The sequence below is a fragment of the Myotis brandtii genome, unplaced genomic scaffold, assembly GCF_000412655.1.
Source record: "Myotis brandtii unplaced genomic scaffold, ASM41265v1 scaffold125, whole genome shotgun sequence".
NCBI lineage: Eukaryota > Metazoa > Chordata > Mammalia > Chiroptera > Vespertilionidae > Myotis > Myotis brandtii.
In genome coordinates this window covers 16,775,710-16,801,187 of record NW_005354385.1, presented here as the reverse complement: position 1 = coordinate 16,801,187, position 25,478 = coordinate 16,775,710, and the positions used below count along the sequence as shown (strand labels likewise).

The 25,478-nt window shown below is 39.8% G+C and overlaps 1 protein-coding gene across 4 annotated transcripts in view; it reads left to right on the top strand.

The window, feature by feature from the left end:
• The first annotated feature begins 502 nt into the window (after nt 1–502).
• The window catches only part of LOC102257654 (sodium channel protein type 3 subunit alpha), a 107,684-nt gene continuing 82,708 nt past the window's right edge, over nt 503–25,478 (top strand). For 3 of the 4 annotated variants that reach the window (XM_005859391.2, XM_014534153.1, XM_005859389.2), the window contains exons 1-2: nt 503–745; nt 19,658–19,833. The gene's annotated coding sequence lies outside the window, so the exon portion shown is untranslated. Of the gene's footprint in view, nt 746–19,657; nt 19,859–25,478 lie in introns of all 4 variants that reach the window. The other variant, XM_005859390.2, reaches the window with a different exon arrangement.

The following is a 25,478-nucleotide window of genomic DNA, read 5'->3' as shown; positions in this document are numbered from 1 at the left end:
CCCTGACCAGGAATTGAACTCACAACCTTTTATTGCATGGGACTATGCTTCAACCAACTGAGACACCTGGCCAGGGCTACGCTGTTCTTTATGGAGTCAGATTACTTACTTAGAATTCATTCTATGACAAGCAAAAGTTTTCAGGCCACAAGAGTCATGATTTTGCAAAACTTTACATGTAGAGTATATGGAAATCTAAAAAACTAATTTTCAAACCGATATTTGTAGGACCTTTTGTTGTTGTTGTTGTTTATTGTGCTACTTTATGGCTGAATCAAATTTTTAAGTTTATGAATATTTGAAAACATATTATGAGGTGCAAATAATTGAGTATGCAAAAGAGTCTCTTTGTACATACTCATATGTTGTTTCACTTTATGATAAAGAATAATGGGGTTGTTTTTCCTTTTATTCAATTCTATGTGTCTACCAGTAGATGGCGGTACCACGCTGGTTTCTGCCAGCCTTTTTTTTTTTTTTTTTTCCTCAAAGCTGTTTTCTGATATATGTTGGGTACCATAGAGTGAATCTCAGAACAGGAAGCGGAGGCATAGCAGAGAGGATTCTGGAAAGGTCCCTTTGTGTTCTTGTCCACAGAGAGAGCAAAGGAAAAAAACATTGTAATTAATTTGTAAACCTCTGTGGCCAAAAATGTGAACAACTGCAAAAGAAGGCACACTGCACTCTAACCATCTTGGATGCGGGGCTTTGTTATGCTGTGATCCCTAAGGCTCTCTTTCATCAGGTAAGCTGGCAAAACCTTTCATTATCTGCACCATAGAATCTGCTACCACATCATTTTTCTCATTTTAAAATCATCTTCATACTGCTATTTTAACCTGATGTTGTTTGAATGTAAATTACAGAAACCAAAGACATCATTTGATGTGTAAACTGCTTACTATTCCTTTCTCTCTCAATAGAAACAGAGCCTCTGTCTAGAAATGGTGACTTATGGTACAGACTAGGCATTACTGGTCCTGTGGTTCAGAAACATGCAGATGTTTGATTCATTGTATTCAGAGACAGTATTTTTTATTACACGAAGCTAACCTAATGGATTTTATGGCTGTACATCTCTGTTTAAATGTCCAGTGTGTCTAGTATTTTTAAACATAAGTGTACAGTGAAACTGGAACTATCACTGTGCCTTAGCCTTTCATTTAACAGCTTTAAAGGGGCCGTGAGTATAGGGAGTGACAATAAGATAGAGGTGTTTGGCTGTTTGAAACACATTCTCTTTTTTTCTAAAAATCTATTCTCACTGATGGAAGAAGATCACCAACACTAACCGTTAAAAAAGATATTTAACTTTATACTAATAAAATCATCTCTCTATGCTCCATAATGTGCAATTTCTTTTATGTTTTGATATGTTTATTTCTATATTAGTTACCTTTTAAATTTATTGACTTAAAGGGTATTATATCTTCTTGATGCATTGTCTCATAAGCTTGAAACATTTCTGGTTTTTTTCCTGTATAGATTTAATAATTGGTTATTATTATTATTATTACTGTTATTAATTACCAGGGAGAGCTGCATGAGCCAAAAAAATAATTATTTACTTAATCTATATTTTTTATAGTTTTCTCTAAAATATTGTATAGAGTAACTACAAATGCATCATTCAATTAGCTATCACATACTTAGAATAAGAAATTATGGGCAGAAAATCTATAGGTAGTAATTGAAAGAAGGGGTTTAGAAATCGTAAAGTTGTTGTTTTTTAATACAGCAGGTGGTGTAGTGTAGCATATGAGGACAAAGATGAAGCATAAGTGACTGTAGGGATTTGCATGGAAATATTTCATCACTGTCACTTGAGTAGTAAGTGCCCTGTGTGAAATAAAGACCTCTGATTTCAACCTGGCTTCCCAGTCAGTAATGGTCAAGAGGGCCTAAAAATAGAACTCAAGGCCTCTGCTCTAAAAGCAACGGTCATTTTCAATGATGTAGCAAAAACACTGATTTTTCACTTAATGTTTTAAAATGAGTAACAATAATACTCTTCCTTAAAAAATTACAAACTAGTGGATGCCTCTGAGAAAGCCCTGGGTCTTGTATATTTCAGAACTTCCACCATAGGATATAAACAAAACTGCCTCTATGAAAAGGCTTCCCAGAAATGGATGTTAATTGACTCGTGTGTACTGTACGTGCAGCGCCTCTCTACAGGTGACCAAATGTAACTTTGTTCTGTGTAAACACAAGAGCTGGTCTTGATGGAACTGTTTTACATTTATGAATGGATGTTTACATTTGGCCCTGAATGTTAGCAGTTTGGGGGGTATAGTTTCAATAATCTCTTAGTTATTTGTCTATCTATGAAGTCACAATGTAAAGAGGTGACGTAGACAAAGTTAGTCACAAAATGTTTTGATTAAATGTATATCACATAAGCTTGTATATCTTATTCTTTAGAAAAAGCTAAGAGTAACTGCATAATACTGTAATTTATTGACGCAGTAGAGAAAATAGGTTGAGTACTGAGATGGAAGTCTTAGGTTTTGGTTCAAGTTCTGCCCCTAAGGAGACTTGTCACCTCAGAAAATTTGACACCAAGTGTCACTGAAGCATGTTTTCCTTGCCTGTAAAAGATGGGAATTTGAATCAAGGATATATAAGATATATAAGGACACTTTTCAGTTTTAAAATTCTATGATTCTAATTTATCTGGATTTTCACCAATTGATTTCTCAGCTTAACTGGTACATCTTTGACTCTTACTGTGTTGTATATTACCACTAATGGTGCGCTAAACATGGGGATAGAGAAGTCGAGGGAGAGAGATGTTTTAAAGGTCCTTGGCCTGTTCCTTCTGTGGTGCCAACAACTCGGAAGCAATGTGGAGAAGTGGTTAAGAGCTAGGGCTGGCAGATTGAATCCTAGCTCCACTATTACTTGACAAAGTATTTAAACTTTCTGAATCTTTATTACATCTTCTATCAAATAGGCATGACCATGCCTCTGATGCAGGAATGTGTAAACAAAATAATGTCTGTTCAGTGCTTATTCTATATCCGGAGACATGATTAAGTGCCCACTCTCTTGCCATCCAACCCCTACCAAACAGAACAGGTTTTCTTGTTATTATCGGTGATGATGGTATAATATCTTCCACCACAACAGGAAGATATTATACCATCTGCCAAGGAATTCTGCAGTTGAAAAGTGAATAATTCTCATCTTGGAAGAGTGCCCTTGCTAAAACAACAGCAAAATATGTTCCCTGTAATGATGTCAATTAGTGCTAACATTGTGGACATTTCCTGGAGAGTTTATAGAACTCTCATGATATCTTCTGGAAGAATGTTCTTGCCCAATGGTATACATAGACTCCACTTAAAAGGGTTTATTTTTTCTTCTTTTTAATAAAATGAGGTCAAGGGACTTTATTTCATGCCTTAATAGTATAGACCGATTAGGCAAAAGTCTGAAGATTCACAAAGAAAATCTAGGTTTCACTAAGAATCACATTTAAATGCCAAATAATTTCTACTATGATCATCAAATTATAGAGCCTAAATCCCCCAAATAAGTGCATGTGTTGGCTGTGCGATCAACTCACACGCTCTCTACTGCTTAAATCCTATTAATGGTAAAATAAAAGGTGGAAGGGCCCACTGTGCCTGATGAAATTGTTGACATACTGCAAATCCCTGTTTCCCTCCCAAGGTTTTCTCTGTGTGCAGCTTTGTGCTCTTGACAGCTGTGTGCTCCTGGGATCTTCGGGAGCTAGAGCTGGGATGTCCTCTTAGCACCCCAGGCCTCCCAGTTCTTCCCTTCAACCACCCTGGGCCTCTTTAAACTGACTCAAGTAATGGCGCTGTCAGTTTCATCTTCATGGCAGCCACGATGACTTAATGGGCTCATGATTAGACAGATCTGAGATGGCGGAAAGTTTGGAAGGCTTAAAGAATGAGGGTGAGGTTTCTCAATTAGACAGTGCTTTGCTTGGAATTTGTTGCTAGTTCATTTTTCCTGATACTAGGTCACTCCTAGCCCTTGTGATTCCTTAATTTTAGTGTTGAAGTTAACGGAAAGCACTCATAACTATAAGCATATTAAGACAAATGTGTTTTTTTCCCCCACCAAAGAAGGAACATGTGACTAGATGGTGAAATTTCTTTGCATGGGTAACTGGGCAGGTTACTTTTTTCTCACTACCATTCATGTATAGAAACATTGTGAACTACCTGAAGGTTGGAAAGTAATGTTTCATTTGTCATCTAAAAATATATTATTCAATCTACCTAATATTGATGGATGTTTCACCAGTTTTTCCAAATGATGAGAATGAATTACCCACCTACTCCTGAAATATAATTCAGGATATTAACAGTATACTTCTGTACTTTAAAGACCTAGTTTTTAAATTTAGATTCATTTTAATTGTAAATCATCTTTGCTTCCACTTGAACTTTGCCCGTTAACAATTTTAATGGCAATCGTTAGAGAATCTGTATCTGAACTACTACTTTGTGAGGTAGATTGTTCTTGGGAATAGTTATAAAGTTTGGGAAGGATAAAAGCCAATTCTATTGTTGCTTTAGGTTGCAAGTTCACACATTTATCTTCGATTGGGAAACTGCCTTTTAGTTCGGCTTTACCTAATATTTTTCACTCTGGGATAAAGTTAACCCATTCTTTGGATACATTTTAATAGGACTAGATACATATTTCAGAGCAGAATATTGTTAATTGTGGTTTACTTGATAAAACAGTAATAAATAAAGTCTTGCTCTCTTGCTAAGTAAGCAAAGACATGCATTGTCCTCTCAACTGCCTGAGTGGCACCAGCTCTTCAGGATCTGAAATCTGAATCTACACCCAGACACATAACTCTTTACAATTTATATAAATGCCCACTCAACTGGCTACCGCGCGTTTTAATGTGCCAAGCAAGTGATTGATTTTTTTTTATAGTCTACCTCTTTTCTCCAGAATGTCATGCGATAAAAGATCGATGGAAAGTATTTTAGAGAAGTTTCTGCCCAAGATAATATGAACAGAGAACAACTGCAAAGTAACTTATAAGCAGTGCACATAAACATATGCGAGGCGGTGGTTGTATAAGGGAGTTCTCAGGGGTTGTTTTAGTTCAGAGGAATCTTTTGAAAGTCTGGAGTTATTTCTGTAATAAGTGAATTAGGTTTTCATCCTTTGGAGACTGCCTGTGGGGAGCTCTGCATGTGATTAAGCTCTGTGCTGGAGCAAAGTGAAGGAAGTGACGGGCCTTGAATTATTAAGCAGCGGTTTAATATTGTTTTATTCAATGGGTGAATTTAAAGATGGGAAGTCACTCTTTAAATAACTCTGGCCATTTTCTGCCAAGAAGCTCACTTTTGGGAATTTTAATATCCTGATATTCAGAATATTCTTCATTCTTACTTGAGTTGTACAGAACACTTTGTCCGTTTCCTTTTCCAAGAATTCAGGCTGGAATAATTCACTGACTCCCAGTTCTCATTGCTAAGTGACATTGTGCTTCTGCACAAGAACCTCAAATATTCTTGCATAGGGTTAATGAGACACATTATGGGTTTAAGCCTGTATTTGAGAACCTGTCACCTGTTGGTTAGTTTCTCTGTCTCCTTGGTGTGTTTGCTTGTGACGTTTATTTTTGTTCTCTTTGTAAGTTATTTTTGTTCTACAAAGTATTCTGGGCATTTTCTTTTCAAGGAACTTACTATATTGTGATTGGAAATGACCCTAAGAATAAATTTTCCAGGAAAACAACTCAAATTTCTACATGAGCAGAGAAGATAGGAAAAATAAGTAAAGCCAGTCAAAGTGGGACTAAGGAACTCAACAGCCCTTGCTAAAGAGGAGCAGCTCCTTAGGGCCAGAGAGATGTCAAATCAAACCCTTTCTCCAAAGAAGCGAAAACTTCAGATTTTCATTAGGAATCTCCCTCTTGTTAAATGTTGTCATCTATTTCAAATTACTTACAACACTGGATAAATCCAACATTTCCAATCCAACCAGTACTTTTACCAATGAAGGAAAATAAACCTCATGAAGAGGAAATGGCTTAACAATTTTTAGAGGCATAGCCACTGGGACTCAAGATTTTTTTTTCTATTACTCCAGGCTCCCCCAGCTGCCCACTATTTGTCCATCTCTTTCATTTCAAATCCTTGAATATTCTACATACTTCTTTTTCCCCCACTGATATTTACATCTCCAAACTTCAGGGGATGTTCCCTAAAGGAATAGTTACCCACGCCTTTGATTGCTTTTAATGTTTCCCTTGCTGTGGGTATCTTGTTACTGATATGTTACTTGGTGCAGTATATAATATTCTCCCTTCTGCCCTATTCTGAAACCATTGAAATTTGTCTTTAAAGCTTAAAATTTAGAGAAAACATATGTCCTTTAGCTGTGAAATGGTATAACTTTTACTAATAGGATATTTACATGTCCTTGAATCCCACAGGATCTCCAAATCCTAAAATATCTTTAATCATACCCAATAATGATTACAACTCAAGTAAATCCATTCTTAAATATTAGTTTTCAACAACTGTATTGGGCTTTACTATCAATCTTTATATATTTATGGCAGTAATTGAATTATATTATTACATTAGCATTGGAAGAACAGACAAAAGTATAATTCACAATCACATTGCATTCTATTTCTTTTTTTAAATTTTATCTTCATTATTGAAAGTATTACAGATGTCCCCTTTTACCCCGTATTAACCCCTCCAGTTTTTCCATGCCCCCCACATCCGCAAGGCCTTCATCGCACTATCGTCTGTGCCCATGGGTTATGTATATAAGTTCTTTGGTTAATATGTCCCCCCAACCGCCTTTCCTCTGAGATTCCTCAGTCTGTTCCATGCTTCTATGCCTCTACATTTTCTTTCATTGTATAAAAAATTGGTAGTATTAGATAAAAATATATATCAAATACATATATCTGGAATGAGAAATTCTTGGACAGTAAGTGGAAAAACAATAAAAAGCAAAATGAGAGTCGAAAAAAATTAGATTTTTAAAACCTCAATAAAAGTGACAGGAGGAACAAATAGACATGCAAACATTCTGAGAGAAGAAGAAAGAGCTAAACCATGATAAGTTTATTCAGTGAGCGGCCCACAGCTCTGGCTGCATGTTGCTATTGCCTGCAAAGCTAAAAAAGAGCAATGCTTGGCTCCACCTTTCACCAATTGAATTAGATCCTCTGGGCTGGTTTGTGTATCCGTGTTTGTTTAAAAGCTCTGCAAGTATAGTTCAAACATGCAGCCAGGTTTGAGAACCAAGTGACTAGAGCAGCGGTTCTCAACCTGTGGGTCGAGACCCCTTTGGGAATCGAACGACCCTTTCACAGGGGTCGCCTAAGACCATCGGAAAACACATATATAATTACATATTGTTTTTGTGATTAATCACTATGCTTTAATTATGTTCAATTTGTAACAATGAAAATACATCCTGCATATCAGATATTTACATTACGATTCATAACAGTAGCAAAATTACAGTTATGAAGTAGCAACAAAAATAATTTTATGGTTGGGGGTCACCACAACATGAGGAACTGTATTAAAGGGTCGCGGCATTAGGAAGGTTGAGAACCACTGGACTAGAGGAAGGCAGAGAAAAATAAGAGAACTTAATGGGACCTTATCTAGAGAAGTGAAAATTGGCTGAGAAATGACGTCCAAAGTAATTTCTTTATATGCTAATGAGTGAGCCCATGTTAACTAAAGAGACTATGCAAATACTTAAGAAAATAAAAAATACATTCATGTCCATTTCTTTCTTGTTTGAACAAGCTGGTGTTTATTCTATATGTGTGAGCAGTTTTATATTTCAAATTGTTAATTCCCTACCCTTAACTCTATCTGAAAGTTGATTCAGCTGCCTATGATATATTTTGCAAACTAACAATACAAACAATTGTGCACACTTGGAAATAAGCATCCACAAACTTCAATTTGTAAAATCAGAGATACGCCCTTTTTTCATTCTGTGCCTTATGAATTGCTTCTTTGAAACTTGTTCTCAATAATCAAATAAGAGTGTCTATTGAAAAATAATCTTTGGCTGTCCAGGTCAGCCAGCTGGAAACAAAACATTGATTTCTAATTTTCGAAACTGCAATTGTGGAATATTCAGAGAAAAGGCAGCTCTGTAAACCAACACATTTTAAAAAGCCAAAATGCATTTAAAATGTATTTTCAGAAAGTGGTATTTCTCAAAAAAAAAAGAAATGAATTAATCTAGTGGAATTAATAATAAATTTCATTTCTTAAAAGGAATTCCTTTACCAAGGTGACTCAGCTTTTTCAACTCTTTAAGGAGACATTCACTGGGTTAACACCCCAGTTGTTTCCATGTTGGTTTCCCCACAGTCCTACCCACAGCTGAGGATGACACAGTGGTAGCCTTTAATAAAATAATCTTCTTTGTCCTTCAGAGCAGATTATATCCTAAAGTCTTTCCTCTAGAGAAATATCCTTTAATTTTTCTACTTAACTATGCTTTCTTCACGACCTCTACCATTCTGTCCACCTGGTCAGTAACATGATCACTGTGTAAAAAGATCTATTAAATCTCAGGATGAGAATATCCACATTCTGAAGCTGGAGGCTGGCACATCTGTGGTAAACATTAGCAATGCAATGGTATGTCTGAGGCTAGATTCATGACGGATGTCTGTGAAGCAGTGCTTGGATTCTCAAAGTGGGATTGCATTATTTACTTACATCTTACCTTTTTACACACAGCACTTAGGCAGTCTGCAATGAAAATATAAGTAACAAACCAGTAAAATATTAATAAGAATGCTTTTTGACATTCTTTTGACAGAGAAGGTATGCTTTTTTGAAGAAGGGTCACCTTAAATTATTCAGTCAATGTAGAGAACAAAAAATTATTGTGCTATAACCATTCCCTCCACCAACATGGTGACAACTGTGAGAACTGACTTGATTCTTTGGGGAAAAGCATTCCAACTTGTTATTCAAAGCATTTAGTACATTTTGAAAAGGAAAAGAGTGATGCCTGGGAGTAAATAAAAAGTGGCAGAGCACATCCGAACCATGATGCAGATCTCTATGCAAATTAACACGAGAGTTAAGATGCACCACAATAATGACCTCTCTCTTAGACTTTTGTTAGACATGTTGTTTACTTGGTGCCTTAAAATTACCCTGAGTCACTGTAAGACACATTTCTTTAAAATACCCCTCAAATGCAGTCTAGTGGTGCCACGTGTCAGACAACAGTCTGTGAGATCAAATGAATCACAAAATAATACATGTTTTTCCCACCAATCCATATCCCTCAGAAAAGCTAAGTTTGAGGAATTTTATGCATGACAACATACTTTCTACTTATTTACTTAATTTCTTCCTGAGTAAAAAATTTGAAGACTAAGTATTGAAGACAAAAAAGGGAACTTGATGTGGGAACTATTTGTACTTTCCAATTTAATTTTAGTTTTTGTAAACCTAGAACTGCTCTAAAAAGAAAGTCTATTAATTGTATTTAAAGATGGGACACTTAGTCATAAAAACTTAAGACACTTGTCAAACGGTACCAGGAATGTGAACAGAACCAGCTTGCCCTGAGGAGACCCAACAGGGACAAGTCCAATACATCTTTGTCAGTCCAGGCCTCGGCTTGAAGACCACCATTTGCAGAGCTCAACTCTGCATGAGGGTATGCTTGCTAATGCCAAACGAATGCAAGGCAGCCACTCCTGAGGGATTAGAGATACTTTCAATCTTGGGATGTGCCCCAAAGCCTATACCTCACACCCATTTTTTTTTTTTTTTAGAGCACACCTAAAAAAGAGATCTCATTGAGTGCATAAAATTGCATACCAGAACCCTATCCATATGGACAGGAACATTTCTAGTAGAAAAAGGATAAACCAAAGCAACCAAAATACATACATACATACATACATATATACATACATACATACATAAATGTGGGACACTTAAAAAATGAGTGGATCGAATGCCCTCGTGTTGGACAGGCAATTTTACCAAAATCCTGAATTATCCATGTCCCTGAGGAGATAGTTTAGGTGGCACACCTGGAACACTGTAGGAATGTCAGAAGTTCCAGTTCCATCTTCTCTAGCATCTCCTCCCTTCAGCTCTTCTTATGCTTCTCCTCATGACTGTGTGCTCCCCAGCAGTGTCTTACTTGCTAGTCCTCAGTCCTGGGAAGCACAGGAAAGACAAGCGCGGGTCTTGGCTCTCTTTAGCAGTTTGGTTGCTGCCATCCCTGTCTGGGGGAAAAATTACATCATGTGATTTCCTTTTACCTGTAGCATCCGGCCCTCCTTTAGCCTTCAAAGAACTGATCTCTGAACAGGGTCCCTCCTGCCTTTACATGCGGAGACCTCCCCCCTAGCATTCCTGCTGCAGTAGTGGCATGCCGGGCGCCCAGATCAGGGCAATGCACACAGAGCCTTGCTCCAATGTTGGTGCCAATGATGCGCTCAGCTGCTGAAGGAAAACACAGACCCTCTGGGTACTGAATTCCAGTCCCAGAAATAGATATTTTCATCTATTCTTTCCTTTAAAAGGTCCTATTTTGGGGGGGGAATTAACCAACTGACTTGTCATCTTTCACTGAAAACTAGACAAAGTTTTGTCAGTGTTTTTGTTTTTAACTGCTATTTGGATAGAATTTCCCAGGTGAGAAGGTTTCTCATACTATAATTTCATGCAGAAATCGTGTATCAGAATTGAATATCTAGAGTTAGAAAGAATTCGAGGAATCGTTCTTTTCAGTAACCAATTTTCCAGCTATGCTCTATTCAAGGCATTCCTATTGACTCATCATAAACATGGTTTACATTTAAAACTAGCAAGTCCGTAGTGCACTACCTCTAGTATAGGAAGACAGCCTCTGGTAGGTATAGCACAGCCTAGCTCAGTCACATGATTAGTCAGTATTCAAGTACCCTTGTTGTTCAGAGCATAAGGTTATTGCCCTGCCTCAGGTAATTCCCATAAGGGATCAATGTTGGAGTCTACCTCATACAGAGAGCTAGAGCCTGGGCACTGGACTAGAGTTTGAGAGATAAAGGACACACTACAAAAGAACTAGTCAATTTCCCTCCTCACTGTCTTTTACAAATGCGGACACTGAACATCAGAGGTGCTGAGTGTTCAATATGTCACAGCAAGTGTGGGCAAAGACAAGTCTAACATACATTTTACCTGAAGTGCAAGTCTCATTCCTTTTCTTCTGTTTTTCTTCCTTTCTTCCCTATATTTTCACTGAAACTTGTTTCTAAAAAGATGGGGCAGGGGATGATATACTGTCACCGCCTCACAGTGATCCGATTCCCCAGCACTATAACCATCTCTTGTGGGGCATGCTCGGTAGAGAAGGCCCCTCAGGGGCTGGGTTCTGGCTGGTGAAGAATCATGTGAGGGCTGAACATCTGCCCCACCTGAAGCCACCTGTGTTCCAGTTGCGTTTACCACTAGCACTGATGTGAAGGCAGTGAATACAGCCACTCAGCTCAGGGCTAGATCGCACTCAATCCTTTGTATTTTAAACCCCAAAGGAGTGCAGGAAACTTGTCAAGTAAGCACCACCATCTTGAAGTAGCAAGTTGTACCTCAAGATCCCTGTTCTCAAGTTCCCTCAGGTTGCCAAGTGAAAAAGGCGATCGACTCAACACTCGGTTGTGTAAACAGTGCGCTGTCATTTTGATTACAGTCAGTAAACAGTCTGTGGTTGCCTGGAAAGAAATTGCCTAAAGCACAAGCACCAGCAAGCAGTAGGAGAAACACGGCCCAGGGCAACTCAGAGGGCTATTATGGCTGAAGCAAAACGGATGTGAGGGTAGGAATGCGGATCAAGAATTGATTATTGGGCTGAGAATGCTGTTTGCTTTCTATTTGTCATGATGCCAACTTATTTCAAAATAGAAAGCTTCCTATAAGTCTGTTGTATTCTGGCTTAAATGCCCTTTCTGCTCCACATGCTCATGCATGCATGCACACAGATGTTTGCTCATGGACAAAGTAGCATTTTCACTGTAGTGTTTCTTTGTCCAAAATCCTATTACTTAAGGACAAGAACAACAACCTGACCAAATAATACCGAGAATCAATCAATCTAGAGAGTGCTGCAGTGCTTTCTAGAGCATTTCAGACTAGGGGATCACCTCCTTCCTTAATTCATGAATTTGTTTATGGGTTTGATCCCTTGGAGGAGGGTGAAGGAGTAGGAGAAAGGTGTAGCGTAGACCAGCACTCTTCAATAGAAATATGAGGCCAACATAGGTACTTAAAATTTCTAGATGCCAACTTGAAAAAAAGACAAAAGAAACGACATGCCCAAAACATTATCATTTCAAAATTTGGCACTAGCAACATTTCAAGCCTTCAGCTACTGCACATGCCGATAGCTGCCAGGTTGAACTGTGCTGTTGTAGAATTCATTTTAAATAGTTGTATTCAAGAGATACTTAATAATGCCTGCTTACTTCTAGGCTTATAGTCTACCCAGGAGAGACAGAAAATGAATAATCAACATAAATAAGCAAATTATCCTATATAATAAAGAGTTAATATGAAAATGGTCGTCACACCCTCACTCCTCACACTGAAACGGATCAGACACTCAACACAGGGAGAAAGGAATGGGGACCAGCCAGGCATAAATGAGCTCGCAAGAGAGGAATGGGGACCAGCCAGGCACAAATGAGCTCGCAAGAGAGGAATGGGGACCAGCGAGGCTTCGGCCTGGGAGAGGGACAAGTCACCCACCCTGTGGTCCTGGGCACCAGTGGCTGTGCCTACACCTGCCACCCAGGAGAGGGGCAAGCCGCCTGCCCCATGGTCCTGGGTGCCAGCGGCTGGGGCTGCAGCCCGGGAGAGGGACAAGCCACCCACCCCACAGTCCCGGGCACCTGCGGCTGTGGCCTGGGTGAAGCCGCCCACCCACGGTCCCCTGTGGCTGCAGCTGCGGCCAGCCTGGGTGAAGCAGGCCCGGGTCCTGGATGCCTGTGGCCAGCCAGAGAGAGGGAAGCCCAGGTCCCGGGTGCCTGCGACTGGCCAGCGAAGAGAGTCTTGGGTCCTGGGTGTGGGGTGAGGCAGAGCAGTTAGGGGCAATCAGGACAGCAGGGGAGCAATTAGGGGCTATCAGGCCAGTAGGGGAGCAGTTAGGGGTGATCAGGCAGGCAGGCAGAGGTGGTTAGGGGTGATCAGGCAGGCAGAGGTGGTTAGGGGCAATCAGTAAGGCAGGCAGGGAGCAGTTAGGAGCCAGCGGTCCCAGATTGCGAGAGGCAGTTGGACATCTCCCAAGGGGTTCCGGATTGGAGAGGGTGCAGGCCAGGCTGAGGGACCACACCTCCCCATGCACAAATTTCATGCACTTGGCCTCTAGTATACTACATAATAAGGTGATAAGTGCTTTGGAAATAATAGAGTGGGATAAGCAGCTGAAAGAAAAGCACAGCAGGTGTCTTTGAGAAGATAAACTTTTGCCAAGACTTGAAAGAGGTCAGGGAGTTAGGCATTCAGCTGTCTAGAGGAAGAGTGTTCCTGAGAGCTGGAACAGTGTATGTGTGCTTGGCTGGTGCAGAGTACAGCCAGAAGCCAATTGGGCTAGAGAGGAGTGAGAGAGGCGGGGAGCAGGAAGAGATGAATTTAGCTAGGGAACTGGAAGGCTGTATCATAAAGCCTTATAGGCAATTGGAAGGAGTTTGGCCTTTTCACTGGGTAGCCTCTGGGCTTCTGAGCAGCAAAAGAACATGATTTGATTTCTGTTTTCCCCAAATCACTCTGACTACTGGGTGAAATGAGGCTATATGGGAGTCAGGCTGGAAGGGAGACAGTGACGAAGCTATTGCATGCTTCTGTGAAATACTGCCATAAATCATTCCAAAGTTCCAGGTTTGGAGGAATTATACTACAGGACATTAAATAAATGAACAAATGAGGCAGGAGAAGCTATGATTGTCATCTTTGAGAATTCATAAAAATGAGAGCAATATACCCAGCTGGTGTGGCTGGGTGGTTGAGCATCAATCTCTGACCAAGAAGTTGAGTTTCGATTCCTGGTCGGGGCACATGATAAGGCTGAGGGCTCGATCCTGAGTGGGGGTCATGTAGGAGGCAGCCAATCGATGATTCTCTCTCACTGATGTTTCTATCTCCCTCTGACTCCTCTCTGAAATCAATAAAATAATATATATACTAGAGGCCCGGTGCATGAAAATTCATGCACTGGAGGGGGGTCCCTCAGCCCGGCCTGCCTCCTCTCACAGTCCGGGAGCCCTCAGAGGCGGGAGGCGACCCGGTGATCAGGGGAAGGCAATGTCCCCATCACACCTCTGCTGCTGCCACTGCCGGCAGTGCAATCCTTGGCCGGCCCTGGTTACCTGCGCCTCAGGTGACCCTGGGCAGCTGGCCATCTGAGGCTTGGCTGCTCTTTGGGCCAGCCCTGGACAGCTGGGGGGCTGAGGTGACTGGGGGACTCTGGAGGCAGGCACTGAGGGGACTGGGCACCACCATCTTGTGGCTGTGGGCGCTGCCATCTTTGAGGGCATGGCAGTCAATTAGCATATTCCCTCCTTATTGGCTGTGGGTGCTGCCATCTTTGCAATGGTGTGAGGGTCAATTAGCATATTCTCTCTTTATTAGATAGGATATATATATATACACAGAATAGTAACTTTCATAGAAAATAACAAACTTATTTTTAAATGAGAGCAATATGACTAGCACATATGTTTCTAACTGCAGAAAACCTTTAATTCTGAACTCAATAAGCCAGTCATTGTCAAAGTGTGGTCCCGAGCCAGTGGCAACAGCAGCATCTGTGTGCTTATAGAAATGCAGAATTTGGGACCTCTCCCATATCTGCAGAATCAGCAACTCTGGGGTGAGACCTGACAAGCAGTGTTTTAACAAAAAGTCCTCCAGGTGATTCTGATGTTCAATTTTAGGGACCACTGCTTAAAAATGCGAATGGTGAAACTAGATGACCTGAAAGATTCATTTCAATGTAAAAACACTGGTCTTTCAAGTTCAAATTTTAACATTTATATTCCTTATAGAATTAAGATATGAGAAAAATGCTTTATGTATAAGAAGCATAGACTCATGCTTAAGAACAAATAAAATCTTTTAAATCACATATTTAGAGTATTTTTATTTTTAGTCATTATATCCCACCTTTTTATATAAAAAACTAGAGGCCTGGTGCACAAAATTCATGCACGGATAGGGTCCCTAGCAGCTGCTGGCTGTGACCTTCCTTCATTCCACACCGCCCCCTGGTAGTCAGCGAATATCATAGTGAGTGATCAAACTCCCGGTTGGTAGAACTCCTGAGGGGACACTTTGCATATTAGGCTTTTATATATATAGATAATATAAAGTGGTGCATTATTTTTAAAAAATTAATGCACAGTAGGACGTCAAAGACAAAGGAAATGTAGAAAAGTGTAGATGATAAACCCATTAAAGACTGTGGTTCATGAAGTTACTCTTCCAGAATGTACATTTTGCTCAGAGACTCCGGGGTGCAACATTTTTAGAGTGAAGGCAGGAATGAATTTTATACAATGCAAAGAAAGGAATCCCAGATTTTCAGTTAACATGAACACCATGAAGCCTTTGGAGGATCAAACTGATTCAGGAGAACATCTGGAGCACCCGGAGCAGTGGACGGACAGTTTGGTTCCTAGACAAACTTGCAGTGTTTCAATGCCTAACATCTTGGTGGTTTAGCCATTTGAAGTTATCTCCTTGATAAGGGCCTCAACCCAGATGAGCAGCTGGTAAGGTAAGACTATTTCAGACATTGCAACACCAACCGGCATTCTCACCCAGATGGAAGGCTGCCCTTTCCCCAGGGGCAACGCTGTGGGGACCTGCTGGGAAAGTCTGGGAGTTCCTCGGCCGCAGCTGTGGATCTGCTGCAGCCCTTGCACAGAGCCGAGTCCCCCGGGGTTTTACAGCAGAGTGCATGACAGAAATGGTTTTGAACTGGAAAATTCTGAAGCAGGTACATCATGCTGTCAACATAAAAGAAGATAAAATGGAATGAAAGGGAAAGAAAATAGCATAAATGGCCCCAAATAGTTAAAGGATAAACTAGAAAGACAAAATGATGGTTAAAAACAATGGAGCTGGAGTAAGACAAAAATTTAAGTCCCTCTAGGGCAGTGGTTCTCAATCTTCTGGCCCTTTAAATACAGTTCCTCATGTTGTGACCCAACCATAAAATTATTTTCGTTGCAACTTCATAACTGTAATGTTGCTACTGTTATGAATCGTAATGTAAATATCTGATATGCAGGATGGTCTTAGGCGACCCCTGTGAAAGGGTCGTTTGACTGCCAAAGGGATCTTGACCCACAGGTTGAGAACCGCTGGAACATTTGAAAGGATAAACTGTCAGGATAAAATAAAGTAACACAAAATATAAAGTTACATTCATCTCTTAAAAATTCAATTGTTGATATTAGTATTACAGTTAGCAGCATCAATAGTAAAAATAAAAATGGGTGAAGAAAAATAAACTTAAAACATTTTGTCCAAGGTTCTCTAGTGACACCCACCCTTTTCAGAGCAGCCTCTGTCATGCTCTTTGAGCTGTCACTTCCTCACTTGTGGCATGAACTTCCCCCTGATTTCCGAATGCTGAAATTCCCGGAAGGTAATTTCAGAGGCTCCCTCTCCATTTTGGGGGAATTCTCTAGTTCCAACACTTGTATTAGATAATCTGAAAGTAAAGTTTCTGAACCATTTTATCTCACCACTTTTTAAATGGGATTGACTGAGTTTGATTTTAACCATCAGGAGAAGATTTATTAGATTAAACCTTGTATGTTTTTTTTTGGTAAAATTAAATTTAAGACATCTGTTAAGCAAGGTTATGTAGTGTCCCTAATGCTATGTCCTAAGCAAAATTTCTTTCTTCAGTTTAGTTCTCAGAGAAAGTATGTCTTTTTATATACAGCCTTTAGGAATTGTTTGTTTGTTTGTTTTAATTGTGATGCTTTTTAAAAACATGTTTTTATTGATTTGTAGAGAGAGAGGAATGAAAAGGGATAGAGAGATGGAAACATCAATGAGAGAATATGATCATTGATTGGCTGCCTCCTGCACGCCCCTACTGGGGATTGAGCCCCCAACACAGGCATGTGCCCTGACCAGGAATGGAACCTGTGGCTTCTTGGTTCCTGGGTTGTTGCTTAACCACTGAGCCACATAAGCAGGGCAGGAATTGTTTTTGTTTTGTTTTTCTAAAATATAAAAGAAAATATAATAAAAATAAAAGCCTTGTGATCTGGCGCGCTTCCACTTGTTCTTACTTACTGGGAACATTAGAGCTGAATCCCAGCCTTGATTGTATGAAGCACCCATCTCATATTTCCAGGAACCTCTACTCTTCTCCTTCAGAGCAGTCTTCTCAAATTGTAACCCATGTGCCACCTGCACCAGATTCACTGAGGAAGTTTGTTTAAAATGCAAATTCTTGGGTCTTGCCCCACACCAACTTTCTTGGAGTTTCCAGAGATTGAACCCAAAAATCTGATTCTTTAACAAATAGCCCAAGTGTAGCTCAGAACTGCTTTTAAGAATCCAGATTGTTAACTCAAGACATGCAGTTTTATATGATGGTTAATCTGTAAGTCATGGGCTGCTTTTAAAGAGCTAGAAATCTTACTGAGACATATGCAACTTGAAATAAGAGGCCTAAAGTGGATCATGAGGCCATACGCAGAACTCACAGCTATTTCCCATGGATTCTTGGAATTGGAAAAAAAAAATCTCTCCCAATGGGAGCCCAGGCCATAAGCTGTATTTTTCTGATCTGCGAATCAGTGATTTTCAATGAGCTCACTGATGCTCAGTTTTAGGGACCGCTGCCTGAAAACACGAATGGTGAAACTAGATGACCTGAAAGATTCATTTCAATGTTGAAACACTGGGCTTCCAAGTGTTTTCATCGTCAGAATAAGTGTGAGGACACAGGCAGAGGACTACCAGAGTTGGGATGCTTTCTCTAACTGTACTCTCCTGCTCTCCCTTCTCTTAGTCCCTCTTTGATGTTCAGCCTTCCTTACCTCATCCCCCTCCATGTCCCCATATTTTGGTTATTTAACATTATGCTCATTACATATGTCAGGCTGGAGACCAAGCTATTTAAAACCCAGTTACTTGTGTGTTGTGAAGAGAATAGAAGTAACATTTACTAACCTGTGGCTGTAAAGGAGAGGGAACTAACATTTATTGAAAGGCTATACATTTATTTAATAATTTAATGCTTTATACTCTAATGCATGGGTCTGTTTGATGGGTATTATTAGAATTACTATCATTTTATAGAAAATGATAACTATAATACTATTGTTACTATTATTTTCACCTCCAATACTATTAAAACCTCCAGCTTTTATGGAAAACCTACTTTATACCAGGTACTGTGCAGGTGTCTTTACATATGCATGTATAATCTCATTTAATTCTAACACCAGCCCTATTTTGCTGGGTATTATAATCCCCATTAACAGATGGGAAACTAAAATGTAGATTGGTTAGGTAACATGTTCAATGTCACGCAGCTAGTGAATGGCTGAGCCAGGTCTGTGTTACTACAAAGTGAAAGGTAAGGGAGGAGAGGCAAGCCCAGATCTTAATGGCACTTGCACACTTTGTTACACTGACTATAAATCACTGATGGACAGATTTTTAATAGTGGTAGGATACATGTTTTAGAAAAATCATTCTGATGACAGATTCAAGAAATGATTGGTGGCTTCGGAGTGAGTTCTCATCAGGAGTCAAAGATTTTTTTAAAAATATGTATAAAATTTAAAAAAAGTGAGATTTAATGTAATTTTTTTTCCATAGTAAATTATAAAAGAAAATTTATTGGTGAGAATCCATGACCAGTTAGGGTTATGGGCATTGTATAAGTGAATTTAATAATATTGTTTTACATATCAATTGCTGATTTTAAAATTACTTATATTTTCCTTTGAAATAGTCACCAGTTTAACTGGGCTAAGCCTTGCCAATGGTTATATCTGATAGGAATATAACATCAGATGGTTATACTGAAATGGATATTACGCCTCGGTTTAGTATGCTGGTTTTTTCACCTTTGCTTGTACAAAGCTTACTCTTAGAAGCCACTGAATACAGTTTATTGGTCTTACCTTACTCATATTATCATATAGGGTTTTAGGTAGAGAGGAAGAGGAGCTGAAAAGGAACTAAAACACTATAACCACATACTTCACTGGTCTGCTTCTTTGGTCTTTCTGGCATTTGAAGAAAAGAAACCAAGGGGAAGTAAAGAGGGGAGATGAGGGGGGGGGGTTCGGGGAAGTAGGAGGTGAGGAACAGGAGGTTACTCTGGACTCCAGCGTGCCTTCAGAAAGAGTTCCTGCATCAGGGCCAGAGGAGGAAGGAAAGCCCACCGACCCAGGACTCTGGCGCTGGTTCCTGGCCCCATCCTTCCTTGAGCAGCCCAGGGTGCACTGCTTACAAGGGTCAAACAACCTGCTTGGCCTCAGTCCTACTTTCTCGATCTAGGGCTATGAGTAAACAAAGTATGAAAACCCAGAGCCAGAGCACGCAATTCAGTCCAAATGCCCAAGATGCTGGACTAACTTCACCTGTGCTCCCTTTCTACACAGATCCTGGAACAAGAAAGCTGACACCAAGCCTCATCAGAGTTCCTCGGAGACAAGATATCTGTCAAGGAGTATTGGCAGAGTGGCTTACTGGGGTACAAACGCAGAATCTCTTCTAGGGATAGTATACGACAAATGAGATAATTCCCAGAAGTGGCCTGGAGCTCTTCCGGAAAAAGGTACTGTGAAGGCGCTTAACTACCGGTGGGTATAAATTTGTGTTTGTGGAAAGTAAACTAAAATCTCTATTAGCGAACAAGGACAGTTAGAGCAGAGCAAAAAGGCAAGCGTAGAGAGGGACATGGCAGAGATGATCTCAGGGAATGGAACGAAGCCAAAGGCTCCTGATGGGAGAAAGAGACGAATCTAACTTTTTATTTTGTTTTCTTTTTAAGAAAGACATCATCCTGTATACTTAGTAAATAACCCAGGATTGTACTTACTTGCATTTTATTATATTTATTTGGCAACTGGATCCATAGCTCACCATTTTGCATGGAGTGAAAGATATCCAAATATGTGGTTAGTATTTGGTTGTAAGCTGGCTTCTGAACTGGCCAAGTTTTTGAACCAACAAGGAGTATTATTTGTTTGGTGTATCAGCTGCTGTTCACTAGAAAAGCTGTCTAAAATGCTCTTAGTCAAGAAGAATGTTTATTGAATGTAACAAGCAGTGCAGAGGTGGTTTGGGTCCAAGAGCTGAGTGATCCATCCAGAGCCCATGGGTAGAGCTGTCTCTGTGATCTGCCGCCCTCAGTGTGTCAGCTTTGCCCTCAGAATGTCATCCCTTCTGATTGTAAGTTGGAGTAATGCCACGTATCATATCCCAGAGAATTCCGTCTCCATGGTCTCTTTCTTAGCAGCGAAGAAGCCTTTCACAGACACCCGAATGGTGGACTTCTCACCTTTTGTTGGCCAGAATTGGACCACATGCCTATTCTTTAACCAATGATTAGCATGGAGCTTGGAGGAGGTATCTGAAGTGGAATGAATATTGGGGAGTTGAACAGACAATTTCATTTTGCAAACATACAGGAGAAAAAATCAGAACCAGTAGTTCTGACTTGTCTATAATTATGTTGGCTTAGTTGTTGTTACTAGTTAGCAGTTGTCTCTCTAAGCTCATAGCTGTCTGGTAAGAACAAAGTCACAAGGAACTTCATCTCCTGGAAGCTAATTATTTCCGAGGTAAAAATTGTTCAGAAGATGGAGATGAGCTCATGATTTCATACAGCTATTTCTTTCCAGGGGCATGACACTGAGTCCAGGTAGAGAAAAGCAGATGTAGATTCTCTTATTAAACACTGCTGCCACAGCCGCTCCCATGAACTGCCAGCACCGGCGCCGCTTGCACCCGCTGCTGACCCGGAGCGATTGGGGCTGGCGCCATCAGTGGGTGGGAGCAGAGGCTGATGCCCCAATAGCCCCTCAGGAGCAGGGGCAGGTGGAGAAGCCCTCAGGGGCGATCATGGCCAGCAGCTTCTGCTTGCAATGACTGCTCTGAGTGATCAGGACCTGCATTGGGCGCCAGCAGCGGGAGCGAGTGCCAGGCGGGACTGCAGCCCCTGGGAGCAAAGAACTTTCAGTAACCACCAGAGGCTCATTCCATGACAGCAACTGGCACCCTGCCTTGGTCTGGCGCCCCTGCTCACCTGCTCCATCATGCTGCTGCAGCCAATGCCCACCACGTTCCATGCTCTGTCGCCTGCTGCCGACGCCTGCCTTGTTCGGTGCATGTCCCCTAGTGGTCAGCGCACATCATAGCGACCGGTTGTTCGGTTGTTCTGTCGTTCAGTCTATTTGCATATTAGGGTTTTATATATAGAGATTAGCAAGTCAATAAATAATATTTATGTCTGGACAGTCATATGTTTAGCTAATAGGAAAGGAACAAGGGTAGTGAAAGTCTAGATTGAATTTGAATTTGGCCATGGAATAGTGCTTTCTTTGCTATACTTACTTTCTCAATAGTTTATTCAGGCTAGGAGGAATGCTGAATTTTTTGACACCACACTGACAATAAGAGGTACACGATATAGGAGAAAGTGGCCTAGGCTTTTAATTTACCTCTAGATAACTCCAATGTGGTGAACATACATATGAACATGAATATATTAGAAGTAGATTTTATTTTTGTTATTAATTCATTCATGTTTGTTTTATCTTCTATATTAAAACAAAGGTGAGGATTATATTGCTATATGTCTTAGGTTGCACCACCCCATTCATAACATGGGGCTCTATACATAGCAACCACCCAATAAAGTAGCTGACTTATCCTAATTCAATTTCAGAAAAGATAAACTAAACATATCACTTTGTAGGCTATTTCCTGAACCAACTGGGTTTAAATCCTGGCTCCTTGACTTATTACTTTTGTGACATTGATAAGTTATCTAACCTACCTGCATCTCTATTTTTTTATCTGTAAAATGAGAATAATAATACCAACCTCATAAGTTTATAAGGGTGATTAAGTAAGTCAATATTCATAAATTATACAACAGAATGTCTGAGACATAGTAATTATTCAATGGTTTTTATCTATTATTATTTAATCTTCAAAGCCACCTAGTTAGCTAGGTACACCAACCTGGCATTATTTCAAAACTTTTGAAATATTAAAAATAATATTAAATTTTGCTTTGGAAGAATGATCAATGGTTATCATAATGTGCTGAGTGCTCTCTGTATGCCTGCAATAATATATGATGCTCTTGGTCACATGCTGCCTGAGAACATATGCTAAATACTAATAGCTGATAATCATGAACCCAAAATGAAAATTCCTTTTGAAAAAATTAATAACTTTTTTCTATAGAAGGGTGATTAATTAGTTCATCCTTTTAGATTATGTCCTTCCTATAATAGTCTCTTTTGTTGATACCAAGAAAACACAGCATCCTTGCCCCAGTAATTGACCCAGACTTTTCCTGACAACTCACCCTCTCTCCATCAAGAACACTAGATATTTTCCCCTAATCTTTCAAGTTGTATGACACAGAGCAACTTTCCATTCTTGAAGATGGCAAATTTACAGCCTGTGACATAAATCTGTTTCCATGGTAACAGACCAGAAGTAATTGATTTTGTCTGTAACATAATCATCAAAACCGAGAGAGAGAGAGAGAGAGAGAGAGAGAGAGAGAGAGAGACTGTTGATACTATCAGGTTATAGGACAATACAATTCATCAAACTGACATTATGGAAAATTCAGCAAGATGAGAACTCATGGTCAATATAACCAATAATAAAAAATAAATAAATAAACTTTCATTTTTGCCCCAGTAATGCCACAGCATCTCCCAAATGTTTACTGTGCCATTTTGTTTTGTTTTTCCAGATTCTGATTCATTAACAAATATGACTTCATATAGTTTCAGAAGCTTATGTTAGCATCATAGCATACAGATATGTGAGCCTAGAAAACAGAATTGAACTATACATAACTATTTTTCTGTAGTTTTTCATATACAGCTTAGATCTTTACAATCAAATCACACAATTGTAAGATTCAAGATAAAAGTGTCAAGTATAATAGGAAAAGTCAGTCAAGAATAGAACGTGTGGAAAATGTTTTGCCTCAGAGCAATAATTTTTATTTGTCAGTAGACATTTCAGTGAAGATTACTTAGCTTCTCTGTGCCTGCACCTCATTTACTTTAAAGTCAGGGAGTTGGACTAACTGTCAAATCCAATGTATGCCTCTTCATTAGCACCTTGGAAATTCCTCCTTTGGCATCCATATAACTGCTCTGACTTCTTTGTATAATATCCTGTGTTCCCTCTCCTTAAAAATTGGTAGTCACAGGAGTCCTGCCTCTTCATCTTTCCAAGTTTTATCCTAGACAATGTAATGCATATTCTTAACTTCAGTTTCAACCATTGATTCTTAATCAATATTTTCCCAGCCCAGATGGCTTTCCTGAGTCTCAGACCCCTATTTTAATTAGACACCCAGTTGTCTCACAGGCATCTCAAGTTAAATAAATCCCAAACAGAATTTATTATCATGCCCTACAAACCTCCACTTCTCTGTTGGGTTAATGACAATCTGGGAATGAGCTTGTAGTTCTTCCTTCTCCCTCTCTCAGATCAAGTCATCACAAAATCTCAATGGTTTTCTCTCTCCTTGTGCCTTAAAAACAATTCCCTGGCCGTGGTTTGTTTTCTCTCTGACTTATTGATGACCTACTATCTTCTAGGCACTGTGCTCACCCTCTAGGTGCATTTTGTCATTTATATACATTAACTCTAAATTATGCACTATTAATATCTCCAGATAATACAGATAGTGTGCAGATAGGTAACCTAAAGAGTAAAGGATAAAAACAGTTGTCCGAGGTCACACCACTAAAGCGCAGCAGAACCAGGGCTTGAATACCGTTCTGATCGCCAAGGCTCTGTCCTTAGAGATTTGGTCAAAATTTCTTGCCCTATTCTTTAGACTACTGGTGTCCATCGGCTTCCTTCCTGGGCAGCTGTTCTCAAAAGGTGGTTTGCAGGCAACTGGGGTGGGGGTGAGGGATGGTTCCTGAATCCCTTTTGGGGGGACTATGAGGTCCAAATTATTTTCTTAATAATACCAAGATGGCATGTGCCTTTTCCCACTGTTTTGGTATTTGCGCTGATACTGCCAAAGTCCTGGGGGGTAAAACTGCTAAAGGCTTAGCAAGAATCAAGGCAGCAGCATTGAACCGAAGTAGTCCACGTGCCAGTTCATGTAAGAACATCTTTGATGAAGCAGTAAATATTACTAATTTTATTAATAATATCAAGCCTAAAGAACACAGAGTTTTAGTATTCTGTATAATGAAATGGGAAGAATACAGAAAGCATTTCTGCTGCATACAGAAGCACATGATTGCCTCAAGGAAAAGCACTTGTCTGATTGTGAGTCAGGAGCTGAATGAGCCACTCCTATCTTTTCATGGAACACCATTTTCACTGAAAGAAGAGCTGACAAACCATGGTTATTCAGACTCAGGTATGAGGCAGATATTTTCTCAGAAAATGAACAAAGAATAAGCCTTTCACTTCAGGAAAAGCAAATGACAGCATTTGTTGACAGTGAAAACTGGAGCTTTCAAGTGGAAATTGGAATTTTGGAAAACTTTTACCTGCCCCCAGGAGCTTGACAGCCTCCCGATGCATTATCACTTTTCTCATGAGTTCAGTGATGATATTAACAAATGTGAGTTTTTGAATGTTATATAATGAAATTTGTCAAAATATAGAAAATATGCATAATAATGTGCCAATATTTTCTAAATTACTCATGCATGATGGGATAAAATCCATGCAAGGGGCAAGATCAATTAAAGTTCATTAATATAGTTTCAGGTTCTATTTTTTATTAATTGTATTTTTTTCTTTATTAAGGTATTACATATGTGTCCTTATCCCCCCATTGTCCTCCACCCCCTGCTCATGCCCTCACCCCACCCCCTAGTGTCTGTGTCCATTGGTTAGGCTTATATGAATGCATACAAGTCCTTTAGTTGATCTCTCCTCCTCCCCTCCCCTGCCTTACCTCTGAGGTTTGATTGTCTGATCAATGCTTCTCTGCCTCTGGATTTGTTTTTGTTCATCAGTTTATGTTGTTTGTTATAATCCACAAATGAGTGATATTTACCTTTCTCCAACTGACTTATTTTGTTTAGCATAATAAGTCAGTTGCTGTTGCAGATGGTAGGAATTCCTTCCTTTTTTGTAACAGCATAGTATTCCATTGTGTAGATGTACCACAGTTTTCTAATCCACTCATCTGCTAATGGGCACTTAGGCTGTTTCCAAATCTTAGCTATTGCAAATTGTGCTGCT